We start from the raw sequence: 27,044 nt of genomic DNA on the forward strand, positions 1-27,044 counted from the left end.
ATGAAGGAGGGGGACATGATCAAGCTGATCAGGAGCCTGGTGGTCAGCAGGGTCACGTACTCACTCCCGTACCACAACATGACGCAACAAGAGAGAGAACAAGCCGAGACTCTCATCAGGAAAGCCTACAAGACGGCGTTGCATCTGCCCAGAAACACGTCGAACGACAGCTACTCAAGCTAGGTATCCACAACACATTTGAAGAGCTCAAGGAGGCACAACTGGGTGCGCTCACAGACTCCAAAGAAGCATGCAGGAATTACACGGCAGGTAGAATCAACAAAGAGGCGCTGCGAATCCTCCTCGAGGCAGGGCTTCTGAACGAAAAGATACTGCACGCGATTTTCTAGGCGCCGGGTCACACCGGAATAGAGGGTAACCAGAGGGCCGACAGTCTAGCTCGCGAGCTCACATACCGAGTGCGACAGTCAATGCACCTGGATACCACTATGACGGTGGAACCAACGTACGCGGAAATACTAAACCATCACCGAGGCAAAAGGATAATATATCCACCACCCCACCTATCTTTAACACAACACGAAGCAGTCGGCTGGCGAAGGCTGCAGACAGGAACATTTTCCAATCTACACATCCTAAATAAAATGTTTCCCAGTCAACACAGGGACAAATGCCCGTGGTGTGGGGCCATCCCAACACTATATCACACCACATGGGAGTGCAGAAATAACTTCTCTTTCCACAAAGAAAAAAAAAACCAGTGCGGAACAGTGGGAGGGCCTGCTCACCAGCGGCGTGCTCATAGCCCAGAAAGGATTGGTGCAACACGTTCTCAAAGTGGCCAGGCTCAGCGGTGCTCTGGAATCGGGGCGCCGACCACTCAAGACGTAGAAGACTTCAGTAAAACATGAAGACCTCTGTTAGCCGCTGAAAGCTGTAAATAGAGCATTCAAGTTTTTCCTTCCTTCCTTCCCGATTGCGGCTTCCACATCGGTTGCGGAGAGGCTAGGAAGCACTCATCCATCGATTACGGCTAGGTGTGGCGTACCCTCGCCGATACCTTCACAAGATTGGACGAGAGCGGGACCCTGACTGTAGCGTCTGACACACTCCCGAAACAATATCTCACATACTTTGCGTGCGCCTACAATATGCGGCCGAGCGAAAGATACATTAGTCTTGTGTTGACTGCTTGCACTACCGCCCCTTTTCGAAACAAAGGATTTTAGGCACGTGGAGAACAGTTGACCGTGCCCAACGAACCATAATATCACTCTTGAACTTTCTGCCTGACATGACGTATTGGACGACATGTATATATAGTAGCTCATTGTGCCATATCATAATCACCTGCCCCCTACCTTTCCCGGTACCTCCCACTTCCCCTTACCTCAGCGAGGAGTAGAAGGTTAGAGACACGCTTGCCAGGCCAACCTCTTAAATATCCTCGCTTAATATCCTCTCTTAAATAACCTTTCTCCTAAATAAAATCTACTCCTACGCCTCCTCAACCGGCCCTCATCCACTTACTCTGTGCCGTCTTGTTGCTTTTTATTTTCTTATTTTTTCAAATCAAGTTGTAAAAAAACAGTTACAATGTGATATCATCTCTCAGCAGTTTGTCTATCTCACGGCGTATTTTAGAGATGGATTCGTGGATGGCGATACACAATATTCCTAGGTGCACCGAACAAGAAATAACTCCCTATTTGACAACTACACACCAGTGTTCTATTCCTGTTCATATACGATTAATTAATCTGCGTGCTTGTGTAGTTTCACTCACGGACAACTTTCCTTGGCGATCAAGAGAAAGTGAAGCTGCTGCACACGCGTCGCCCCGCCCCGTGGTCCGTCGCGTTTTGCAGCGCTTTTCGTTTCTTGTATCGATACAAAATCAGCGCTGCTTCCACGTGCGACGGTTTCACATTTCTCCAGACAGGAAAACAATCAAATAGCAAATAGTCCAACCGCCCGAAATAGGCCAAATTTAACACTGGGTCTTGTTGATGTTTCTTTTTTTGTGAATACGGGGCTCACGTTCTCTCTTCCTCAGCTTACACTAACGCAGGGAGAAATGTGCGACATCATTCAGAAGTGCTCATACTGGTAGGCGGTTTGCCTCTGTAGTTTTCCCTCCACTGCCAAAGAAAGCCGTCTGACAGTATAGCTAATTAGCAGTCCTCGCAAATTTTTAAATGTTTTTGAAGCTTTCCCATGGTGGACGGCGCTGACGTGAGGAATATTTCTTCTGTTCAGTGCAGGTAAAGCCGGCGGTTGCCGAGCGCTCATTAACCAGACAATTTTACGCACGCATACCTACTGCACCGGTATACATCGTCCTAAAATTAACTTTTTGTTAACCTAGCGCGTTATGGGACAGGGACAGCGCTGAGAGAAATCGCACAAAAATTTAGAAAGCTGGGGAAGTAGACAGAAAGAGGCAGAGACGTGCACGATAGGAATTTACTGTTATCCTTATCCGTAAACAAAGTAGTTAGAGCGTCTCTGATTTACAGCTAATGATGAAATCTCTCAGGGGTATAAACCCATGCGACATCAAAGAATGCGTGCCATCATTTCTATCGTCCATCCTTATTCCAAGCGGAACGTAACTGCTTCACGTTGCCAGAACTTTATATATATATATATATATATATATATATATATATATATATATATATATATATATATATATACATATATATATATATATATATATATATATATATATATATATATATAATGGTTTCCGCCGGCTTCAATTTAATGGTTCAATTACTGGCTGCAATGACAGCATTGCAATGTAGGCAGAATGCGAATACTAAACTTTAAATGCGCGTTATAGACGCCATCTAGTCAAAAGCAGTCATGAACTGTTCGATAAGGCATCCATCACACCCTGAATGTCGTTTTTACGGAAAGTTTAAATAACTAGTCTATCATACAATGGTTTCGTTCCACTAACAGTCCACAAGGGACGATTGCGCTAAAGGCTGCTAGTGCGCTATTCATATTTTGCGGTCGACTAACTTTGGATGTTGGTTTTGATAGTGTCGCAAACCACCTGCCATTCATTTGCTAGCATGGACAGTATGCACCGAAACGATTGAGCACTTGCTGTTAGAACGTCCAACTTTCAATACTCATCGTTCTGCGCAAATGATCAAGTTACAACAATGCGAAATCATTTCTTGTTTCCGTACTCTCATGCTTCAACTTGAGAAGAAATAGGACGCTCGCAGGGCTGCACCACAATGTTTGTCCGCCACAAGGCTAGACTTTCGTTTATGCTCATACTGTACGTGTCCCTGGTGTGATTTTGTGTGATTTGCTCCTCTCCTTTTATTTTAATGCTATAGCATTACAGGTGCACTACATCCACTTTGTAGGTATCCGCTTGACGAAAAATAAAGACCGATCCCGAAGGCTGCGGTACAATCTATAACACACCGTCTGAAAGCGCAAGCTGGCACAAGGAAAGAATGCGAGACACTGGCACGCGGTGGCACGCACCAGACGTTTCAAAGAGTGGCACGAGAGAAGCACGCGGAGTTGATCGAAGCCTATTCGCATGGTGAGAGCGTGGCGCCGCTGCGCTGGTAGGTTCAATCCAGCCATTGGTCACACATTCCTTCACAGCATCATAGGCAGACTTCACCCACTTCAGGGGTATCTAACAGCAAACGTGATCTGTGTTGAGCGCACGCGAGCGGACGTCGCAGTGTGTACGATATCACAAGTTTGTAAGAGATACGAGGTATAGAGACGTCTAATTGATAAAAGAGAGTGTGCAATGGAAACAAATGAGGTGCGTGCAATTGCGCTTATTTTCCTCTTATACCACGTTTAATCTCATTCATTTATGCACCGCACAGGTAGCAACATTATTGTCATGTGCTAAGGCGTATGTACTACAACATTCCCAACATATGCAGAAATGCAAACCCCACTTCAGGAAAATGAAGGGTCGGAGCATTTGACACAGCGACGTCACAAGGACGAAGACGGTGCTTGTATATAGGAAAATATGTGGAGGAGAAGTGAATGCCGAGACAAGTAGAACACGAAGGCACCGTGAACCAGACAGTCTCGGCTAGGCGGCGCTACTGCGCCCGTTAGAGAAACGCAATATTGTTAAAAAACTTGGAGGACGCGTACGCGCTTAAGCTTCGCCATTAAGAGTGGAACGCGACCGCATTCAAAGATCCCTGACTCCTCGCGCTTCCCGGCAACTGTAACTTATGTAACCGCAATGTATGCCGGGAAACGCTGGTGGCGAACGCTACGCACAAATGCGACCTTTCTGGTAAAAACGCGACCTCTTGCGTGGGCCCATGCCGGAGGTGTGCTGTTAAGAAGGGCCCACTGAGGTGCAAGTTTTGCCAGCCAGTTGCGACAGCGGCGTCAACGTTTCCTGGACAATGCGCCACGTCGGCCACTCTGCGTCGCGGGATTGCCGAGATGAGTTCGACGAACCAGGTTTGTGAGGGAACCCACCACCGCCGACCTGGTCTGCTGTGAACAAGGGAGTCCCCGAGGGAACGTAGTTCGAGGCCCCTTCCCACGCACCGTTCCTGACGTCAACCCCGAATTCTGCAAAGACCGTCTGACCTCGGTTGAGGACCGTGAACCTGTGCGGAATTGTGTGTGTGTAATCCCTCGCGCAAAGAGGCGGCTCGTCTACGGTGCCTGGTCGGCCGTTTCCCTCACCTTGGGATCGAGGGGAGGACCGAGTGTTTATAAGCCACTGTTGCGCGGCTGCTCAGTGTACTTTCTCTCACAGTCATGCTAGACTGATGAACTGCAACGTCCTGATGTAGATACTGTAAATAAACCCATATTCCCCGTTCTTGATGAGAACCAGTCCTTCCCTTCAACAACGGCCTCAGCGTTGATAATTTGGACGATGGCATTGGCCAGCTACAATCTAATTCCTGCCCGACTCCAATCTTAACAACAGATAACGAGTGATGGGACTGACCCCCGAATCTTCACAGTGCGCAGCAGCGCCCAAAAAGATCACATCATTCTTAGGTTTCTTTTATGGTTTCGCCCTTCTAATATTTAAGTCTGGAAAGATTTAACATAAAAGGCGCACGCTGTCACTATTTTGTTTCCCGACATTTGTTTGCGAGCTGTCACTCGCAAAATTCCAAGGAATAACTTTTTCAATAGCTTTATCATGAAAAGCCAAGAAACACTGACACCAAGGACAACATAGGAGAAATTACTTGTGCTTAATAAATGGAATGAAGAAACGATAAATTAATGGAAATGCGAAGGTTGTGGGTTCGGTTCCCACCTGCGGCAACTTGTTTTTTCATCCACTTTAATTTCCATTAATTTATCGTTTCTTCATTCCATTTAGTAAGCACAAGTAATTTCGCCTATGTTGTCCTTGGTGTCAGTGTTTGCTGGCTTTTCATGATATGACTAATAAAAATCGGGCCTCTCGGTGAACGCCCTTTCTTCTCGTTCTTTTCAATAGCTTTTAAGACAAGGTACGCGCTACTTTAGTGATAGAATGGTGTGGAAATATAGCAATATAATCCGCATACACTGCATTTCACATAACAAAGCGTGGCATATACACATATAGTAATATATGCAGACGTTTTTGCTCATGGACAATTCTTCCGATACCATCACCGATTTTTTGCGACACGGGGCTCTTAACGATGTCACGTTAAGAGTGTATGGGCGGTCGCGTCGGTGCACCACTGCATGTTGTCTCTACGGTCAACAAGTAACGTTGTCCACAGCAGCGCGCATGCTTTTATCTTGTCGCTCGCAGCTCACAGTCGCGCTGCGCGAGCTCTCTCTCTCTCTCTCGTTTCTCGCGGCGCTCGCGCTGCTTTGCTCGTACCTCGTACACACGGCGCTCAGTCGCACTGCTCGTGCTCTCTTTGCTAGATCTCTTCCCGAGAACGGCCATTGATTGACCACTTGCAAGAAGCGAGACTTACCGTCACAAGTACTTTCCAGCTTACCGACTCCGCGTCAGTACCCGGCCAACACCTCCTCAACCTTTCGGTGGCCAGGCAAGAAGACCAAGATATTTATCGCACTCGCGGCATAACCATGCCTGACGGAATTCGCGCTAACCGCGAAACTGCCGAGTCAACCGAATACACCAACTGACAGGCTCGTGAAAACTGGCAGCGGCATTGCGAATCATTCGAAAGCAACACAGGAGCCGGCCACGTTTGGTGCGCCTTAAGAGCTGTGACGTGTGGAGACGATCGGTGTGCTATGTGGACGAAGTGAACGAAGAGGAAGGGGTGCGCGTGGCGGTGCGAGGTGGCGTAGCACGCGAGGATAGCGCGCGCTGCCCCGGTTCCAATTTGGGCGGATCGGAAGAACGAGCGCGGGCCGCCGATGACCTAGAGGGACGCGTTCCAGTGGCGACCGAGATGGTTACACACAAGACAGTTTGGCACTACTCTTGCAGAACTTTATAACCACTCGCCGTCGTTTGGATGTTAAGCTTTTGGTTACGGTCGACATACGCAAGGCGTTTGATTCTGTACTTCACCCCTTGATCTTCGCTTCCGCAGCTGGCGCCGGTATCACAGGCAAACCCCTGGCATATATACGCGGCTCCCTCAATTAACGTGAACTTCAGGTTGCCCTATGGCAGACACTTTACGCACCGAAGAAATCACGAGTGGGAGTACCGCTAGGCGCAGTCCTATCGCCATTACTGTTCAACTCGGTGATGGCACTACTCTGCCATCGCCTGGCTGAGATTCATGGACTTCGCTTCAGTGTGTATCCGGACGACATCACATTATACACTAACGGGGGCTACGACGGCGTCCAGTCCAATGCTATTCAAGATAGAGTCGTTGCCACATTTCTAAAGGAGGCCGAACTCATGCCTTCTGCTGACAAAACTAACTTAGTAGTACTGGGCACGAAAGCAGCCCGTTCTGCCTCAAAATTTTACAACGAAAGCTGTATAGGACTAACCTCCCGTAGTTTTTTCGACTTCCGGCAACAGAAACAGCCAGCGATTTCTAACAAACCCATGCACGATGGGTTTCATTGTTTACTTTGTGCGTGATCACGCACAGGTGCAGTGCGGTGGCGCAGATGTCAAAATGCGCAACAGATTAGAACGCTCGCCATGAAAAATAGCATGACGTCAAAAATAGCTGTGGCATCGATGGTGAACACGTATAGTTCGTACACCCGAAGAACAACATGCGTACGAGGAGCGCCGGAGGGAACAGCAACGATAATGTAAACGGCGCCGGCGCTAAACGACCACCGACGAAGAACGTTCCCGCGATTCTGAACGAAAACGGCAATCGCGAGCCCGGGAAACCATTCCACTCAGTGGAGATAGAATGGCAGCGAAAGCACTTTTCTTTTGAGAGCTTTGACTTCGTCAGCTTTTGCTGCCATTCCATCTTCACAGCGTGGAATTGTTGTCATTTTCGTTCACGTTTGATGGCGAGCAAATAGCAGAGAAACAGTGTTCGAGTTCAAGGCATCTACATCGATGCAGATGGGCGTACAGCAACATGGCTTCTCGATGTCACTCAGACCTGGCATCAGATACTCCACCTAATCAGCCACATCGCGTCCAAAAGCTGGGGAAGTGGGGAGCGGACTCTTCGTCGTCTCGTAACTGCTCTAGTAATATCACGTGCTTTATACTTTTATAACTTCTACAGCCTGACGCAAAAGCAACGAAACAAAGGTAGGGATGTTTCACTTGAAGAACGCGGCTTACGCGGAAGCTTCGGGTGCTATTCACTTTTTCTGCATTGTGCAAGACGAACAAAGCGCCACTTAGTAGGTGAACGGCATATTTAAAATAATGATAAATGATCTTAGTTTTGGTGACGCCTACCATGAATCATTGGTGCAACGACTTGAAAAAGCTTGCAAAGAATAAACTAAGTGCTTTATGATTAACAGTGCGCAATAGCCGATAGTGTAAACTACTACAGTTGTCGTTCTATCAGGCGGCCGTCTCACAAGCTCGTCAGACCCCAGGTAGAGTGTCCGGAAAATACCCATTATATTTGCCCTTTAAATTGCTGCCAAAACATGCTATTGCTTTTACTGCATTTCTGCATTGTCCCCTAGCCCACGGCATGACCACGATGTTTTTCATCAGCTGGTCCAGCAGTGTGCTCCTTCCCGAAAGGGGCTGGCACTGAGTGAATGCACCCGTATGCATGAAGCTTACCAAACTTTACTGCTTTGTACGTAAGGGGCCACTCTCTCTGACCAAAGACATGCATCAAAAGGAGCCTCACGAGCAGAAAAATGCGCGAGTTGACTCTGTGTACAGCGCGGTGGTAGTCTCAACTGTGAATCTATCTGCAGTAAGCAGTCTCACGGGCTGGCCTTAGTGTTTTGTGTTTTCGAGGCTGTTATGGCACTGAGCGACACAAAAAATATTGTACACCAAGCTTACGGGATATCGAGGCCACGATTACCAAAGTGCAAACACAAAACCAGTAGGGATATGCGACCTGAGCCACAGTGGCACATAACCACTCGAAGTGAGTGGCCTCACGTGCGCCTCATAAGTATAAAGTGGCACGTGCCCAGTATGAGGGGCAGGCCAGAGAAAATACATGTTAAGGAAGCTGCTAAATACGATGCAATGTTTTATTTCGAGGACTGTGCGCATAAGAGGCAACATTATATGCACACCTTTTATGAAGCGACTTACAGTTGAATAACGGGCAGCAGATGTGCGCTCAATGATACATTAGTCACTCGCAAGAACAAACGCCAGAGGTATACATTTCTCTGTATGACACTTCAACGAGCATTGTCCTTGTGGATCTGAACAACCTTCGCGTATGGTGAGTGACACGCTTTGACTTCTGATTTGAAGATCTGTCTTCCAACACTCTGTTTTCCGTTCCCTTTGATTACCCCTACCTCCTTCCTTTTTTGCTCTTCCGAGCTGCGCTACAAGCCTAAAACAGTCATGACATACCAACTCGCCCAAACTGCCACGCATTTGACCGTCCAACTGGGCTGCTACAGTGTGAAGAAACAGTGTTGTACCGTCTGTGGCATGGTACGCGTCACGTATATATATATATATATATATATATATATATATATATATATATATATATATATATATATATATATATGGTGGTGAACCATGCTTTCTTTGACATGTCACCCTTTTGGTTCGCACTGCCGTCTACAGAACTGTTACGGTTCCTCCGAGTTACGTTTACTGAATTGCTGTCGACATCTGTGCCCGAAACGTTTCTTTCATAGTTGCCGCTCGCTTATTGAAATTGCACTCGCTCTTCAACGGCATTGTTTCGAAACAACGTGTGCATGCTCGAATAAGCAATGCGCGGCGCTCGTTCTCGCGTTGAACACAGAATGAATAGGGCGGACACCCTACCTATACAACCCGCTTTCCCGCCGCCAGAGTTGCCTGGCTTCTTCGAGGAGTTCTGATGCCGTGAGGTCGGGGCAGGCACGGAGCAGCAGCCGCCCTTTGGAAGCCGCTCGAAGCAATTCGTTAAGAGCCGCGATGCTCAATTAGAATAAAAGCGAAGTTGGCCCCGTCTCTGGTCGAGTATAGCGGCACGACTCGTGTTTGTTGATGTGTGCACCGCGGGCCCTGTGCAAACGAGGCGCTCTGCCTGCTTTGAGCGTAGCGATCGATGGGCCGAGTAATCGCCATTGCTTATATTCGCTCGGGGCAACGCGCTAGGTACAGCTGCACCGAAATCGGCTGCCGTTGTCCCGACATCATCGACAGTCGCAGAGAGCGGTGCGCGACTGAGCGGCGGCTGACGCGGTACCGCGAATGCGCACGATCGAGAAGCAGAAAGAAACGTTGCCGAAGATGCCGCAAGGACTGCATATCATTAGCGGACGCGCAGTGCGATCAACCAGTTCATTTCGAACAATAATTCTCAGATGCACGTCAGCGGCCTATGTGTTTCGATTCGACTAGCAAGAACAAACGCCAGATGTATACACTTCTCTCCATGACACTTCAACGCGCATTGTCCTTGTGGAACTTAACGACTTTCGCGAATGGTGACCTGCACGCTTTACTTCTGATTTGAAGATCTGTCTTCCGACAGGGCTACTAAAGTGTGAAGAAACAGTATTGTTACATCTGTGGCATGGTGTCACGTTTACCAAATCATTCGTTCCTGATTGGATAAGCCAACAGTCCTACCTGTGACAATGAAACAGAAGCATATCGTCTATGCATCGTTCCACGTCATAGTACGAAGAGGGAGGTGCTGATTATCGCGCTAGAGACTGGACAGGCGGCCACTGTCACATCAAAAGTTAATATATTACAGTAGTTGCAATGTATACAGATGCACTAAAAACACGAGAAACATTGTTTGCACCCTGTGGTCGGAAGGCCTGCGAGAGAGACTATGACACCAATCTCTGCCTGTGTTTTGCCTTACTTGGAAAAATATGATCAAATTATGTCAAGCTAATTTTTCTAACGTTAAACTAATTCTAATGATTCTAACGTTAAACGGATTGAGAAGACTTTGTACAATAATAACTTGAAATGCACGGAATCGAGCCAATGTACATCGAAAAACGTACTAGGCTAAGAAATGAACACTGTTTAGCAACGTCTTGTTGGTGATTCGTACGCCCTTAAAGATGTTTCTACAACATGTACACGAAACCGAATTACAAGAAAAGGGATACATACGGTAGATTGGTAACAAGGTGGTACTGCGCATCTGATCAACTTTTGCTCAGTCTACCAAATAATCCCACCACTCGAACGCCCTTTGCTACAACAATATAGGCACTATACTACAACATAATCTATGTGCCTACGCTGTGAAAGAGAGCTGCCATATATAACGCCAAGACACTTGACAGCATATACTTGTGAAATAACATCGAGCTGGTACGACAGAGACATATGTACTGGGTCCTTCAGAGGAAATACGAGCAATGAGCATTAGTTCACGTTTAGAGCCATACGAATGAAATTTTGCCAATCTTCAAGAACAGGTATTTATTTATTTATTTATTTATTTATTTATTTATTTATTTATTTACTTATTTATTCCTCAAATGCCCCCGGCGCGGGTTTTACATGAGGGGTGGGTATTACATTTGTGCCAGGTCTTCGATGACTGACATGAAGGGATTAGGACTGGAGTGGGGTGCAGCGACGGTGGGCAGATTATTCCAGTCGTTCGCTGTTCGAATGAAAAAAAAATGGGTGAGTTAAGATGCACAGCAGTGCACGCAGGAGGTGGGTATACAGCTTTTGAATGACTGTTGCGGAGCGAAAGGCGATGAGCAGGTACCATAGCCGAGCTAGCAAGGGACGAGTTATAAAAAAACGGTAGAGGGACAGGCGCGCTATTTTTCTGCGTGACTCAAGGCTGGGAAGATTGACTCTGTTTTAGTTCAGTAACGCTAGAAGAGCAAGCATAATCTGAGAAAACAAATCTAATAGCGCAGTTCTGGATGGATTCAAGAGCTCTTGCAGGCTAATCTGATGCGGGTCCCAAACTGCACATGCGTATTCCACCTTGGGACGAATAAATGTTTGTTTCGTTAGCAGTTTCAGGTGAGAAGAGGTGAACTTAAGGTTACGCCAGGCATAGCCAAGGACGCGGTTAGCTTCGTTTGTTATACTTGCTATATGATGGGACCAGTTGAGATCATGGGATACTGTGATGCCCAGGTACTTATACAATGACGCTGAATATAATTCGGAGCCAAAAACGACGTACTTATATGCTTCGTAAGAAGCTCGGCGGTAGAAGGAGATCTGCGAAGTTTTTTTTGACATTTCAAGACATTAACGAAGTATTACACCACTTTTCAACTATTTGTAAATCATTTTGAAGGGAAGTGTTATCATGGGAACTATAGATAGGTCGGTCGATGACACAATCGCCCGCGAAAAGGTGAATACAGGAGGAGATGTTAGTCGGTAAGTCACTGATGAAAATAAGAAAAAGTAATGGTCTGAGGACGGTGCTTTGAGGAACTCCGCATTCTAACAGGTGCTAATGAGGAAGCATGCCCACTAGTACAGACAAACTGTTTCCTGTTTGTGAGGCAGTCACACAGCCAGTCGACGACAGAGTGGTTAAGATTTAGGTGAGGGAGCTTAATTAAGGAATAGCCGTTTGTCTCGTACCTTGTCAAAGGTTTTCTCGAAGTCCAGGAACAGAGAATCTATGGGAATATTGTGATCGATGCTTACTTATTTATTTTTAGTTGATTTATTTAGTCGTTCAATACTGCCGGCCGCCTTTTGGTAGCCAAGGCAGGTGTGGGGACATGAAGTTTACATAATAATGGTCCATCAAGAAAACAACAACAGTAACAACTACAACAGAGAACCACATACGCACATAGTAATTCTACTGCGAAGCAAAACAGAAACAAACAAAATAAGACGCAAACGCCTTACATTCAAACTTGAAAATAAAGCATCAAATGCTTACCAGTGATAAACCGAGCACACGAGCCTTATTGGCTAGAAATGATTGCTGAAGAAAATGCATCGGGTGATGATAAGGTGGCCACATCATAAGGTAACTTGTTCCAGTCGGCTTTAGTTCTTGGAAAGAAGGACCACTTGTATGTGTTGGTTCTGCAACGAGGCATTATAATTGTTTTGTCATGTTTGTGCCGAGTCTGTCGGCTTCTGTTGTACTGCATTTAAGTGTGGAATTCTATTTTGGTATGATTATTAATGATTGCAAATAACATATTCAGACGGTGCATTTTTCGACGAGATTCTAAGGTGGGAAGGCCGGAGCGGTTGAGAAGATCAGATATGGATACCTGTCAGAGTCAACAGAGGTTAGAAACTTCGTTATATGCGGATAATTGACGTGTTCCATTAATTTAGAGGGCATACTCGTTAATGAAATGGGTCGATAGCTGTTACGTGATGAAGTGGTACCGTTCTTTGGAACTGGGATAATCTTGCGCACCTTTCAGTCATGTGGTATCGCTCCTAATTACAACAAAATATGGAAAATATGAGACAGGATGACGCTTCTATAATGCTTGGTATTCTTTTATACCGTAGAGTTATTACCATCGATGCCTGTAGAAGATGACAACTTAAGATTGTCAATTTGTTTGCTGATACCACGAGGGCCGAATAGTATGTCGGGCATCGCAGGGTAATTAAATTTTGGAAAATCGGGCAGTTCATCACTGCGTTCGAGGGTAAATACAGAAGAAAAAGTGTCATTGAGTACATTAGGGACCTCTGTTTCAGGAACAGGGCCGTTGTGATAGTCGCATAATGAGACAATTTCGTGGTGGCCTGGTTTAATAGTTTTCCAGAATTACTTTGGATTATTCCTCAACATGGTAGGCAATGTCGTAGAAAGGAATCGTTCATTAGCTTCCGCTGCAACGCGCTGAAATGTTTTCTCTGTCGCCTTGTATCTTGCCCAAGCGCATGAGTGGGTTGAATTTCTGGCAGCTGGAAATTGCGTCTTCTTTTTGTAGTTCAGACGTTTTAAGTTTTTATTGAACCAAAGGGAGGATACCCACTCTGTAACATAAATGGTTGGTAGGTATTTGTTAGTTAGGATACACATATTGTTTTTAAACAATAGCCAGTTTGTTTCAACTGATCTACTCGGAAAATCAACTAGGAAGGAAGTGCAGAACTCGGTTAACTCTCTATTCATGCTAGCCTAATCCCCTTTATCGTACAGTGTTAATAATTTCCGTTTTTTTTTTAGGATGCAATAGCTTGCAATGGAAGGGAACCGTGAATTTCTACGTGTCACTCAAATCAGGTAAAATTGTCATTGATGAGACATTATCAGGATGTGACGTTAGCAAAAGATGATGTGCGCGCTTTTATCAGTAAGTCTCGTTGGTTTCAAGATAAGCTGTGTAAGACCAAATGTGAGGCACGTGTTCAAAAATTGCCATCCTTCGTTATTCCTTGATGTAGATGATAGAAAGTCAAGTCAGGTTATTGAGGGGATACTTAAAATCGCCGTACAAAATGATAGAAGCGTCACGGTGTGCGGACGTTATCGAACATAGTAATTCATGCAGCGAAACAACGAAGGAAGGTTCAGCGTCTGGAGGGCGATAGCATACGCTGAATATGACAGGTGGATATGAAGTTTTGCAAACAAGAAATAAGGCTTCGATTGGCGTAGCTATGTCGAATAATGAGCAGCTAAGACTACGGTGGGTTGCCACGCCTACCATATCGGTAGGCTTGGCGGTGGTCTTGCAGCTTATGGTTGGAGTTTTTCGTAAAGTGTGTGAACATTCTTAGCCGATGAAAGGAATTTTAGGTCATCCACATACACCTAAGTGTGTATTTTTGTTGAGTGAGTAACAACTTTGCTGCTGAGTTCTTGCTGCTTTGCCGCAATTTTGGTGAGTTCGGCGTTTCGCAGTCTGATCCTTGTGCACTTTACGTACACTCTGCTCTAATATTTTTACGTATAACAGTATTTGACGCCTACAGCCACTTGTAAATGCCTTTATGCAGCTCTTTATGTTTTTCTAACCACCATACTCTGAAGGCAGTGCGAGGCTTCGTGGCATGCGGTTGCCGATGAGCTTTCTTTTGATGGATACGCCCTATTTAAAAAGATAAACTGCATCGATTGCTCAAACGTATATCCGACGTGTGTTTAGATACTTCGTTCTATCTTTTGTCCACCTTTGCTGCAGAGTAGGCAGGCGTTGGGCCCCTTCCGGTGGCAGTTGCCAGCCTGCTTCTTGCTTGTTTTTTCTCCCTTCCAAGTGTACGTGTTTTAAAAACACATTGTAATAGTAATAGTCATATTAGTACATTACATCATCATGCATTACACCTGGGGAAGTAGCTTGCCATGACTCTTGCAATTTTCTAGGACAAATAATGGCTAATGCAAATAGTTATGGTTCAACTTCCTCTCCGTCTTTCTGGGGTATCTTTTACCTGGTGCCTCATGCATGGATAGATGCTCTCCTGAGCCTGCTTTGTTGACGAAGCGCTTGACTTTCTCAACTTAAGATTTTTTTTCTACCTATTTATTCTTTTTAATAATGAGCGAAGAGAGAGAGAGAATGGAAGACGGAAAGGCAGGGAGGTTAACCAGACTGAGTCCAGTTTGCTACCCTACACGTGGGGAGGGGAATGGGGAGTGAAAGAGGGAGAGAGAGAACTTAGGTGTAGGATGTCTATAGTCGGGCACTCAAGTCTGTTGCCCTCAGGTAGCTAAGAAGCACTCGAACTGCTTTCTGGGCCAATGAACTGTGAGGCCAGGCTCCCAAGATCTTCGCTTCCGTAAATGGCCTGTCGTCCAGTCTAATAATGAGGGAAAGTAACCATAACAATTATAAGGTCACTGAATATTTTTCATTTCAATAAAAAAAATGTGTCGTTTTAAAAATGGCTCCTGTGTTACTCACTCGTTACTTTTCGTACACACCTTCTGGCATCGGTTTTCATTAGGTCATGCGAGCAATCTTAGCATTCTTCGTCTCAATAATAATTGTAGCTCCTCTGTTGCGACAGCCATCTGTTCTTGCTCGCATTCCAGGCTGTGGTATATTGTAGGTAGATTTTATGTATGCTTTTCTCAGATGCTGTCTTTGTTCCTGGCGTGTGATTAGCAGGATACGGAAGATTTCTTTACATCTATTCCCGTAATAGAGTTTCAAAGAAAAGTCTGCTTCTTAAAATTTCTTATTATCCCTCATAGGTCACCACAACCTACATTCTATATCGATCGGTGTTGAGCTGCATAAAACTTACCCAGGTTTAGTAACTTAAACTACGAAAATGAAGAAAAGCGTGCCATAGATACCTTTACCGCAAGCAGTAGCGACTTTTTGCATGCCTTATAGTATATATTTTTTGCCCACAAATTGGCGTTCATAATGCTATAGTTCCATGCCGGAGGTAAGATGTCCGAGACCGATGCTTCCTAACCCTCTCTCCCACATTGAATAATAAACAACAGGAGATTCTAAAATCATGCCCTTGCTTCAGTTGCGAAGCGCAAGTACGGCAGAGTGGCCACTCAAGTACACGGGAGCATTTCCTAAACTTCGCTCGGTAAATTGGTGCGTTCAAGATGCACTTAGTACACGAAGCGGCGTTGAACATTGTGCGCAACTCTTGCGCTACTGCCCTTCTGCCCACGCGTGAAGGACATATACGCAGCCACAGTGGTGCCTGCGTCGCGCAGAATTGTGGATCATCGAGAAAACACTTCGTGATGTATACATACGCTCTAAGAAAGCCACTGAGCCACCTCTCATGCTCTTACTTCTTTATAAGTCCGTGCGCAAAATGACAAATCGTCGGGAAACAGCATTGAGATAACCTTGAGCGATTTGTGTAACGCTGTAACTACGCGCTGACTAGGAGCATAGAGGCCACCAGACATGCTTCCCTGCATTGTGTAAGCGTGCCTCCAGATCAGCTAGCAGTGAGAGTTGGGTGTCCCGACAGATCCCGGCAGAAGCGGGCAGCCTCGGCGGGCCTTGCGAGGCGTGTGGTTGTTAGAGCGCCCGTGGGACGATGAGAACCCGCGAAGAGGGTATCGGCCCCAGTTTCACCCGTATGGCCACCACTAACGGATGCCGACGTCGGCGGGAGAGGGCCAAACTGCCCCGGCACAGTCCGTGCGCCTGGCCGATCGCGTCGGCATCCATTCGCTTCGCGCACGGCCGGCTGATCCGATGTTCAGCGACCGTAGACGCATGGGCTGCTCGCTGGAGAGGACGAACCACCTCGCCCCGTCACGCGCGTTCTTTCTGTGATGCCCCTGCAGGGCCGTAGTTCAGCACTGACGCAACCGATGCAGCAGGCGAGGTAGTGAGTGTAAGGTGGCACTCGCGAGGTAGTGGTGTAAGGGAAGCTATACTCGCGACGCACTGGTGCAAAAATAAGCGCTTCATGCAACGCAATCAGCTCGCGTATCTTAAAATGCGGAGGAAGAATTTGGTTGCCTTTCTTGATGGCCATCTTTAGCTCCTGGCGTTTCATTAGCGGGAGACGACGGATCCTGCCCATTCTATTACATGCAACAGCTCCCTTTCATCTTCTCCGTCTCATCTCTCACCAAATCTCACAGGCGTACAAATAGAAAGAAAACATAATCTTATCAACATATAAGTAAATTTAACATCTTTTAAAAGATGTTATTCGACATGTACAAAAAATGTGCAGAGTCTTGCTCTACTACTATTGTGTATGGTTAGTGTCTGTTTGTGTAGATAATTTATTAGCATAGGAAGAGAACAGCGAAGCATTTTCTCCCCATAGGATGTTCTCGAAAATGGCATTTGCCATGGTTCCGTGCTACGAGTGTGATGTATCGGCGTCCAAATTGTCAAATCTGCAAGGGAAGCCAATAAATTTCCAAGATTATTGATACTTTGTTTATATCGTATCGCCAGATGATACGATGATACCCCAGGCTCAGAAGCCGAGTGCCTTACCAACCGGACTAAACGCCAACTTGCAGAAGGTGAATATGCCTGTACCATATGAATGTGTTGTACTGGCGGTACAAAACAACTGTAGAAGGAGAACAGTTTCTATGAAGGCTTTCGGGAAAGATTTGGTGATGGTGAAATAAAGCCATCTCTAGGACCACGTGTAGAGCTGACTTGGAGCATTGTAGATATCAGGAAAATTCCGACTTTGCGAAAATTTATTGCCACACACGCCACAAGCTTCATGCGTTTCACTGGGTCACGGGATACGCCCTCCAATGGCGCGTTCACTGACCAGCATGTCAGGCGAACAGCCAGGCAACAACCCAAACATATCAGCAAAATTTCTATCCACCGAGCGAAATGCCACCAATATTTGACGGCTCATTGGCCTGCGCGTCGAGCAACAATTACCGGTAAGCAATCAATCAGTTGATAACGATGATAAGTAGTGAAGAGGCGTTCTATCATCTCAACCCGGTTGACAATGATTCAACATAGATGGATAAGGTACTAAACAGCAATGAGGGTTTCAAATGATCGAAACAATTCTGATAATGTACATCATCATCATCATCTGCCTGGTTCCGCCCACAGCAGGGCAAAGGCCTCTCCCATACTTCTCCAACTACCCCGGTCATGTACTAATTGTGGCCATGTTGTTCCTGCAAACTTCTCGACATCATCCGCCCACCTAACTTTCTGCCGCTCCCTGCTACGCTTCCATTGGAATTCAGTCCGTAACCATTAATGACCATCGGTTATTTTCTCTCCGCACTACATGCCATGCCAATGCCCATTTCTTTTTCTTGATTTCAACTAAGATATCATTAACTCGCGTTTGTTCCCTCACCCAATCTGCTTTCTTCTTATCCCCTTAACGTTACACCTATAATTCGTCTTTCCATAGCTCGGTGTGTCGTCCTCAATTTAAGTAGAAACCATTTCGTAAGCCTCCAGGTTTCTGCCCTGTACGTGAGTACTGGTAACACACAGCTGTTATACACTTTTATCTCGAGGGCTAATGACAACCTGCTTTTCATGATCTGAGAATGAGTGCCAAACGCACCCCAGCCCATTTTTATTCTTCTGATTATTTCACTCTCATGATCCAGATCCGCGGTCACTACCTGCCCTAAGGCGATGTATTCCCTTACCGCTTCCAGTGCCTCGCTATCGTAAACTGCTGTTCTCTTCAGAGACTGTTAAACATTACTTTAGTTTTCAGTAGAAAAATTTTTAGACCCACACTTCTGCTTTGCATGGCCAGGTCAGTGAGCATGCATTGCAATTGTTCCCCTGAGTTACTAATCAAGGCAATATCATCCGCGAATCGCAGGTTACCAAGGTATTCTCCATTATTTCTTATGCCCAATTCTTTCCAATCCCGGTCTCTGAATACCTCCTGTAAACACGCTGTGAATATCATTGGAGAGATCATATTCCCTGCCTGACGCTTATCTTTATTGGGAATTTCTTTCTTTCTTTATGGAGGACTACGGTGGCAGTGGAGCCGATATAGATATCTATAGCAGCTATAGATATAGATCTATCTATAGATATTCCGTAATGGCTGCATGACTACTGAGGTTCGACTGAATCAAACGCTTTCACGTAATCAATTAGAGTTATATATAAGGGTTGGTTATATTCCGCACATTTCTCTATCTCCTGATTGATAGTGTGAATATGGTCTGTTGTTGAGTAGCCTTTGCGGAATCGTGCCTGCTCCTCTGGTTGACAGAAGTGTAAGGTGTTCCTGATTATATTTGCTATTACCTTAATTAAAGGGACCCTGAAACGATTTTGGCGATTTTCTACAAACGTACTGAGTCGTTAGAGTAGGTTCTTCTGATCATTAATTGATGCATCTAAGTGCTCTGCGTAAAGCGTGTAATTTATTATAAGGTTTTAAAAATACCCATCGCTGCCGATCGCAGCGCACTGCTCGGCGGAATTTTAAGCCGCCCCTACCCATATGATGCAAATAACCCATATTACGTCACATGGGCGAGCTATCTGATTGGCTGACCAGGGCGCGTGGTCGATAATTTTTCCAACTTTATGGTGAACAAATGATGCTCGTAATAGTTGGAATGTTAGTTACTTTGTTTTTGTAAAAAGAAAATTCCTTAAAGAGAATACACAAGAATAGTTTTTTAGTACACTTCAGCACTTCCGGCACACAGCAAGTGTCGTCTGCTTGTGTTACAACGTACTCCATTTTGACGAGAGCTCCGCGGTCAGAGTCGGTCTCAGTCTTTTCGCGAGCACTATGATTCGACTTTGTTGCCTTGTGGACTGCAAACCTAGCGACCTGCAAACCGCGAGTCCAGTATTAGGGCAAACGCAAGCGCAAGGGGACAGGGTCTGGCCGCTTGACTGTGCCGGGATGAGCCACGAGATGAGTAGAAGGGCAAATGTGAACGGTCTGCACGGTGCAGCCACCTGGTGGCACAGAGCTCAACCATACACAGTAGCAGCAACGAAGTGTATTCTTTGCTGCTGGTGTGTATTTTTCGCAGGAGTGTAATCATCAACACGTTGATTTATAAATGTTTAAAATGCTTTACACTTGGTTAGAGCAATATTAGCGCTTTGTTTGACTGGTTAAGCGCTGCGCCAGCAAGTGTCTGGACCGTGCAGACCGATCAGGCTGCTCACGTACGTCTACGCTAAAGTTCCTTCATCAGCTTGAGTTTATGCCTCCAGTCATTTGCCGAAATGACCAGCTTGCCTGTTTTTAGCGGAGTACCGGACACGTTCGGCGCTACGACAGAATGCTCGCAACGCACGCTGCTTCGATAGCTCTCGGTCGACGGCCAAACGGCTAGCGGAGAGGTCTCGCGCGGGAGGGGGCGTGCTCAAACAACCGGAAGTGAGCGATGTGACGTCGCATCGTGACGCTGAACCAGTGAAGGCGGAGCTTAGCGCCGCTCGTTCGGCGAGCGAGTTGAGGAGGAAAAGCATAGCTAGGGAGGAGGGTAACTTCTAATCGCTTGCAGCTCCATTAATACGTAACGCTTCACTTAAATTGTGGTGCGAATGTTCTACTTAAGCTGTACCCTACGCGCCTACAAAATTTGTCCGAACCGTTTCAGGGGCCCTTTAATACTTTGTACGCAACGGACAGTAATGCGGAGGAACGGTCTATAATTTTCAAGTCTTTGGCGTCCCCTTTCTTATGGGTTAGGATTTAGTTAGCGTTCTTCCAAGATGCTGGTACGCTCGAGATCATGAGCCACTGCGCATACAGGGTGGCCAGTTTTTCTAGAATATTCTGCCCACCATCCTTCAATAAATCTGCTGTTACCTGATCCTCCCCAGCGGCCTTCCTCCTTTGCATATCTCCTACGGCTTTCTTTACTTCTTCTGGCGTTACCTTTGGGAATTCGAATTCCTCTAGACTATTTTCTCTTCCATTATCGTCGTGGGTGCCACTGGTACTGTATAAATCTCTATAGAACTCATCAACCACTTGAAATATCTCATCCATATTAGTAATGATATTGCCGGCTTTCTCTCTTAACGCATACATCTGATTGTTGCCTATTCCTTGTTTCTTCTTCACTGCTTTTAGGCTTCCTCCATTCCTGAGAGCATGTTCAATTCTATCCATATTATACTTCTTTATGTCAGCTGTCTTGCGCTTGTTGACTAACTTCGAAAGTTCTGCCAATTCTATTCTAGCTGTAGGGTTAGAGGCTGTCATACATTGGCGTTTCTTGATCAGATCTCTCGTCTCCTGCGATAGCTTACTTGCATCATGTCTAACGGAGTTACCAGCGACTTTTATTGCACTCTCGTTAATGATGCCCATAAGATTCTCGTTCATTGCTTCAACACTAAGGTCCCCTTCCTGAGTTAAAGCCGAATACCTGTTTTGTAGCTTGATCCGGAATTCATCTGTTTTCCCTCTTTACCGCTAAGTTATTGATCGGCTTCTTATGCACCAGTTTCGTCCGTTCCCGCCTCAATTCTCGACTAATTCGAGTTCTTACCATTCTATGGTCATTGCAGCGCACCTTGCCGAGCGCATCCACATCTTGTATGATGCCTGGTTTAGCGCAAAGTATAAATTCTAATTGATTGTTAGTCTCGTCATTCGGGCTCCTCCACTTCTACTTCCGTCTATCCCGCTTGCGGAGGAAGGTATTCATTATTCAGATATTATTGTGTTCTGGAAACTTTACTAAAAACTCTCTCCTGCTATTCCTAGAGCCTATGCCTTGTTCCCCCACTGACTTGTAAAACGGATATTGGTTGATAAGTGTTTATACTGATCGGATCAAGTTTTATAATATAGATAACATCGGCCTTTGTGCAGATGAACAAGTGGCACAATGCTTACATATACTCTGACAACTATAGTGAAGTTTCCGCGTGAATTTTTCTTTTCATAACTTTCCGAGGAATTCGTTGGAGCTGCACATTGACTTTCAGTGACTCCTTTGAAGGTGTTTCTTTGAATCACTGCGTGTGTATTAGTCTGACACTCTTCGTGATTAATGTGGTATGTGCATGCACGTGTGAGCATGTGTGAAAGTTTGTTTACTTGTCCATTTGTCTTTGAGTTGCACATGCAGATGGGCGCATATACTCGACCACGCTAGCATGCGTGATATCCCATAAATGAATTTGTGACATTTGTAAATGGTAAATGATTGTATAAAGTAGGAATAAGCTGCGAGCGTTCGAATTTGCAACTATAAGTTACGCCGTTTTTTCCATGTGCCATAGCTTTCTCGCCTTACAGTGCTGTTTTCTTATTTTGTGACCTCACTGCCCCTACAATAATTCGACAACTAACAAAACCAAAATTAATACGAAACCAAGGTATGTCAGACACAATTATTTAGTTGCACTTAATTTAATTGCCAGTCTACACGAAGAGACATGTTTGCAGATACATAGCAGGCTTCTGCCATATTGTAAGCGATTGCAAGTAGTTGCGTCCAAATATAATCAAAGATAGCTTAAATTTTGCATACCAAATGGGGTACGGCTGTTTCAGTCTCGAAGTAATGTATCGCAGCAGCTGTACAGCAAATAACGTACAGCATAACGTACAGCAAATAACGATATGTTAATATCACAGAAAAACAAGTAACATGCAGATGGCGCTGTTCATAACTCACACATTATATTTCCCGACTCCTATAATTCATTGATCCCCTCCGGCGTATAAGTCGCTGCGAATATATACTCCATCTTAATACCAGGCATGAAAACCACATGTGAAGCAGTCAACGTCTGCGGAAGGCCGCATGTCGCCTCCATAATTATAACAGCACCACCATCTGCCACTACTGGACGAGGACAAAGTGTAATTGACACGAGCTTAGGACGTTCCTCGCTCTTACGCTGAACTGACTTGTAGGTCAGCCACTTTTGCCTCATCAGAGGGCAACTCCGGTGATTTGTCGATGTCAACGAATGTCAATGAAATGAGCTTGGTACGTTGCTCTGTACATTTTCCGCATGTCCTCAAATGAAAAAAAAACAGGTTTGAGAGTTGCACAGATTTGTGGCAAATAAATTTTCTTGATTCCCTCGAACCACCTGCCTTGCCTGCTCCTGGCTACTGGTCATATTGTGTTATGACATAAATGGTGACATGAGCACGGAGTGCTGGGAATAAATGGCAGACGACAGCGTAGAAGAGCTGGTGATCATCAGCTATCTAGTGTTTGGTATGAGAAGGTTGAGCCGCGAGAAGTTACATTCTGTGTTGATGGACAAGATATGAGTGGCCAGTGGTGGTGTGTTCTTGGCTGCACGAACGTCAGTCTTGGTCAGTCGCACACAAAGTTTGAGGCGATGTCGATCGCCTTCAGCCGAGGTTAGGCTTATTAGTCTCAGAGTTCATGTATTTACTACCGGTGGACCTGAACAACTGACCAGATGTTAATTAAGCCATTAGGATGAAGACACCTTTTGTAGCTCAGGTTTGACCATACGAATTTGAAAAAAAAGAAGCTATTCATTACGTGCACTGCCAAGACAAAAGCAAGAAGGGACGACACTGCGCACTATTAACCTCGGTACACTGCCGTTCTCGAAGGCAGCCAGTCGCACTCGCCATCACTCTCCTAAAGTAAATTGGAGGACGCTCATGGTTGTATTTTTACGTATTATCATGCTGTCTGATTATTTAGCTTCCGAGGTGCACTCTGGTCTCTCATCCGAAAGTGGAAACAAGCGGAGCCCGCTAGTTTCGATACAGCAGCTTGAACAACCACCTCATCTATAGCTACCAGCGGTGTCAGTACTGCATAGGTATTCCAGTGAAAACACGACGATATCTCTAAATGAACGATAATATGCGCAAACTCTTAATCTACGTTTATTTTATGAAACACGTGAATTGTGTGCATGAAAAGAGTAGGAATAATAAGTAGTTAGAATTAACAACGTGTACTTTGGTCTCCCGCTCGTTGTTCTGGAAGCTGTCCGGTCGCTCATACCAGCGCGACTCAGAGTGAGGTGACAATGCTTACATGCACAAAATCTGTTTTTGCTCTGTTGTCACATATTTGATCTCATAGATGGGCAGCTTGTATTATATTTTATTCGGACGGCGGTTGCATGGTTGCGCCTCTAAGCCACCATTGTCACCATCTGGGCCTGGCTCATATGCCCGTACCACGCGCAGACTGTCTACTATGCCAAGTGCCTCTCCAGGACATGCCCAAGGCTGTGAAGATCCTCGTGGACATCTTGCCAAACAGCAAGGTTGGTGAGGTGTAGATTGAGCGGGAGCGCGGGGTGGTTCTGCACGAGATGCAACCAACCTCCAAGAGGTAGTTTTCGACCCCCTGCACTCGGTCGCCTACTAGGGCACGTTCCTTGCGCTCAGCATCCTCGGACCCAGCAAGAAGATCAAGAGCATCCAGCGGCAGGACTTGGCTGACTGTATCTCTTTTCACTACAAGGCAACGCGCATCGTTCGAGCGGGAGCTGGATGCGTGATGCACGACAAACTGGTCCTAGCCCAGCAACACTTGGGCTCGGTCAAGGCTGACTAAGATGCCAAGCTGCCACCCGTCAACCGGCCCTGCCGCGTCACCGGCAGCGAGGTCTGAGTGCGCGACGATGACAAGCTATACGCGCACGTGGTCATCGCTGTGAAAAGCTGTGGCTGGGCTGACCCAGACAGCATTCCCCTAATGGTGGCCAACACGCTGGTCGACAACTGGGACTGGTCGCACGGCGGTGCCACAAACGTGTCAAGCCGTCCGACCGCAGAGTGCGCCGCGGATCGCGACACCGCCTGCCATGGTTTCCAGTCGTTCAACAGCTGCTACAAGGACACAGGCTTCAGGGGCATCCACTTTGTCTCTGAAGTTCGGGAAGAGATGGATTTCTTTGTGCAAGCCATTCAGTGAAAATCTATGCGGATCTGCATGAGCGCCATCAAGGATGAGGGCACACGGGCCAAGAACCTACTGAAGACCAATATGCTGCTGCAGCTAGATGGCACGACGCCCATCTGCGAAGATAATGGCCGGCAAGTGGTTTGCAATTGACAGCGCATTCCCTTGCTTCAGCTCGAGTACACTCGGTAAAAATAGCGACCTCAAGACTGCTTAAGGATACCGCTACTGCAGAATGCGGCGAGGAAATTGTTTCCCATCGCCATTTGTGCAACCTGGCGGCCTGCAGCTTTAGTGAGACACTGGTGAATGTCTCCCAGACCGTGGTGACCACTCTGGTCAATGACCTCCGGATGGCCACTGAGAACCCAACGTGCACTGTGGGCGTCTGGATTGACGCGGGTAGTCTGTATGAGACCGAGAAGGGCAATGGCATCGGCCACTTCCTTAAGCACATCGCCTTCAAGGGCCCATCCAAGAGGTCGCACATTGGCCTCGAGCTGCAAGTGGAAAATATGGGCCCCCCCCCCCCCCCCCCCCTGAGCGCATTCACGTTGCGCGAGCAGACTGCTACTTGGCCAGACGTGCGGCAGTGCGTTTTACGTTATGCACGAAGCTGTTCGATTTGTCAACGAGTAAAACCACGTTGTGTTCTGCCACCGAGCTTGATGCAGCCAGTTCTTAAAACCCCAGGCAAATGATAGCGTGTGACGCAAAGGGCCATTTCCTCTGTACTCCAGGGGTGAACCGCTACTGATTGGTGGTTGCCAACCACTTTACGATGTGGGCGAACTTATACCCAGTGTGTGCACTTACTTCACGGCACATTTGGCTCTGTCTCCTCGATGTCTTCTCGCGTTTTGGTTTCCCACCACAACTGATAACCGACAACGTCACTTACTTCCCGAGTCACACATTCGTGAAGGCGTGCTCGGCCTTCGCCATCAAACACACACAAAAAACACGCCATATCATCCACAGGCTAACTTAACGGAACGCATCAACACAAACTTGCAGTCAGTGCTTATGGCGCATTCCACCGATCATACGGAATAAGATTCTAAGCTCTCAGAAATGGCATTTGCGACGCGGGTTTTACTCCTGAATATCTGAACTTTGGCAGCGAAAATTAATTTCCACGAACCCATACCCTGGTACCGACACATTCGACATGTCCCAAAAACCACCATTTTGTGAACGCACGACGTAAGTGGATTACAGCCGCTATCACTGCTGCTCGTGACCAATTGCATAAAGCTCGGCTCGAGCAAACATGCCAATATAACTCCCACAGCTGTGACGTTCAGTACGAACCAGGTGGCCTAGTATTACGCCGTACGCATCATTTGAGCAACTCGGCTAAAGGTTTTTCGGCCTCCGTAGCATCTCGATTGGCTAGCCCATATCGATTGCGCATCTCGATAGTGCATCTCGATTGGCTAGCATCTCGATTGGCCAGCCACGGCCACTCACCGAGGACCTGCCAGAGCTGGTTCCCGAGCCATTCCGGGGCCTTTTTCTGAGAGAGAGATATCCCTCCGAGCAGCCTCCAGTCTACACGACAGAGGAAGTACGCATACTCTGCCCCTTATTCCGCGTTCCGGAAATATTCAGGCGCACTCATAATCTCCACTGGGCCAGCTCCTCCACGGATCTCTCCACTGGGCCAGGCTCGCCGCCGCTGCGCTTTGCAATTCTAGCCTTCAGCCGCCGGTTCCAGGCACCGTGGTGCCGCCGTTGCTCTCCTCCGGCCCTTGCGACCAGACCTTCTTCGAGAGGAGGCCTCTACTGCTGCGCAGGAGCATCCGTTGGGTGCGGAGGCACTTGCTCCACCTAAGCCCCAAGCACCCAGAGAAGACCTCCTCGGCCTCGACATGAATCCGTGCTCTGCAGGGGAGGGGGTAGTATGGGGACAGCGGCTGCATGGCTACACCTCTGTGCCATCATCATTGCCATCTTGGCATGGCTCGTGCGCCCGTTCCACGCGCAACCAGCCTGGCACCGCAGCGCGAAGAGCGGCGACCAGGACGCAGTCCAGATGGCCTGGGGCTTCGGGCAGTAAAAATTGTCTCTTAAATGGCTCTTGCATCCTTTGTCGTCTATGAGAGGCTTAGCTGGCCACTGTCTCTGAAGCCACTGAGCCCACAGTTTCAAGCGAACGAAGAATAGTCGCTGTATCACGCCGATGTAAACAAATGCACCGGTCAATAGTAGAGATTAGCGTTTCAAACCACTGATCTCTGTGTGCCCCCTATATTAGAG

The 27,044-nt window shown here is 46.7% G+C and overlaps 1 protein-coding gene and 1 pseudogene; one reads left to right on the forward strand and one right to left on the reverse strand.

Annotated features, from left to right (window-relative positions):
• On the forward strand, positions 1-26,660 carry LOC135913622 (mitochondrial-processing peptidase subunit beta-like; annotated as a pseudogene).
• bru3 (bruno 3) overlaps positions 1-27,044 on the reverse strand; it is a 1,518,741-nt gene that overhangs the window by 1,209,220 nt on the left and 282,477 nt on the right.

The sequence above is a fragment of the Dermacentor albipictus genome, chromosome 4 (genome assembly GCF_038994185.2).
Source record: "Dermacentor albipictus isolate Rhodes 1998 colony chromosome 4, USDA_Dalb.pri_finalv2, whole genome shotgun sequence".
In the NCBI taxonomy this organism is placed as follows: domain Eukaryota; kingdom Metazoa; phylum Arthropoda; class Arachnida; order Ixodida; family Ixodidae; genus Dermacentor; species Dermacentor albipictus.